The sequence below is a fragment of the Haematobia irritans genome, chromosome 5 (genome assembly GCF_050003625.1).
Source record: "Haematobia irritans isolate KBUSLIRL chromosome 5, ASM5000362v1, whole genome shotgun sequence".
Lineage (NCBI taxonomy): Eukaryota > Metazoa > Arthropoda > Insecta > Diptera > Muscidae > Haematobia > Haematobia irritans.
In genome coordinates, this window is record NC_134401.1 from 159,757,170 (window position 1) to 159,759,242 (window position 2,073).

Here is a 2,073-nt window from a genome sequence, read left to right on the forward strand (position 1 = left end):
CAAATTTGGGGGGTCCGTTTATATGGGGGCTATACGTAAAAGTGGACCGATATGGACCAATTTTTGCATGGTTATTAGAGATCATATACTAACACCATGTACCAAATTTCAGCCGGATCGGATGCTTCTTCTTAGAGCAATCGCTAGCCAAATTTGGGGGTCCGTTTATATGGGGGCTATACGTAAAAGTGGCCCATTTGCAATACCATCCGACCTACATCAATAACAACTACTTGTGCCAAGTTTCAAGTCGATAGCTTGTTTCGTTCGGAAGTTAGCGTGATTTCAACAGACGGACGGACATGCTCAGATCGACTCAGAATTTCACCACGACCCAGAATATATATACTTTATGGGGTCTTAGAGCAATATTTCGATGTGTTACAAACGGAATGACAAAGTTAATATACCCCCATCCTATGGTGGAGGGTATAAAAATATTATAAACATATCTTAGTTCCTAGCCCACAAAAATTTCCTATAAAAAGAAATGAATTTTTGTCAAAAATTTCATATAGAACTGAAAATTCTGGAAAATTTCCTATAGAGATGAAATTTTCAGAAAATGTTCTATATAAATGAAATTTGGGAAAATTTCGTAAAAAAATGAAGTTTTGACAAAATTTCCCATAAAAATTAAATTTTGGCAAAATTTCCTATAAAAATAAAATTTGGTCAAAATTTCATTTTAATATGAAATTTTGTCAAATTTTCCTATAGAAATGAAATTTATAGAAAATTTTCTATAGAAATGAAATTTGGAAACAACTTCCTATAGAAATTAAATTTGGAAACAATTTCCTATAGAAATTAAATTTGGAGAAAATTTCCTACATAAATAATAAATTTGACAAAATTTCCTATAAAAATAAAATTTTGATAAAATTTTCTATAAAAATGAAAATTTCTGATAAAAATTAAATTTTGACATACTTTCCTATAAAAATTAAAATTTCTTATAAAAAATTTAATTTTGACATAATTACCTAAAGAAATGAAATTTTGACAAAATGAACATAAACAAAATAAAAATAAAAAAATGTTATAAAAATATCTTATTTCCTAAAACATGAAATTTTTGACAACATGTCCTACAGAAATGAAATTTTGACTAAATTTCCTATCGAAATTATACCACAACTTCATATAAAATAAAAATTTCTGATAAAAATTAAAGCTTGATATAATTTCCTACAGAAATGACATCTTGACAAAATTCCTATGTAAATGAAAAAAATAAATAAATTTCCCATAAAAAACAAATTTTAACAATATTTTCCATAGATATGAAATTTTAACAAAATTTCCTAAAAAAAATAAATTTTGACGAAATTTCCCATAGAAATGAAGTTTGATTAAATTTCCTATAGAAATTAAATTTTGACAAAATTTACTATGGAAATGAAGTTTTGATTAAATTTCCTATAGAAACTAAATTTTGACAAATTTCCTATGGAAATGAATTTTTGACAAAATTTTCTATAGAAATGAAATTTTGACAAATTTTCCTAAAAAAAATAAATTTTGACGAAATTTCCCATAGAAATGAAGTTTGATTAAATTTCCTATAGAAATTAAATTTTAACAAAATTTACTATGGAAATGAAGTTTTGATTAAATTTCCTATAGAAACTAAATTTTGACAAATTTCCTATGGAAATGAATTTTTGACAAAATTTTCTATAGAAATGAAATTTTGACAAATTTTCCTATAGACAAAAAATTGACAAAATTTTTGATAGAAATAAAATTTAGACAAAATTTCCCATAGAAATGAAGTTTTGACAAAATTTCCTATAGAAATTAAATTTCCTATGGAAATGAAATTTTTGAATTCCCATGGAAATGAAATTTAGAAAAAAAATTTACAAAAATTTTTATAGAAATAAAATGTTGATAAAATTTGCTATAGACATGACATTTTGACAAAATTTTATATAGAATTTGAATTTTGACAAAATTTTCGATAGAACTGGAATTTTGACAAATTTTCATATACAAAAGAAATTGTGACATAATTTCCTATAGAAATGATGTTTTGACAAAATTTCCTATAGAAATGAAATTTTGACA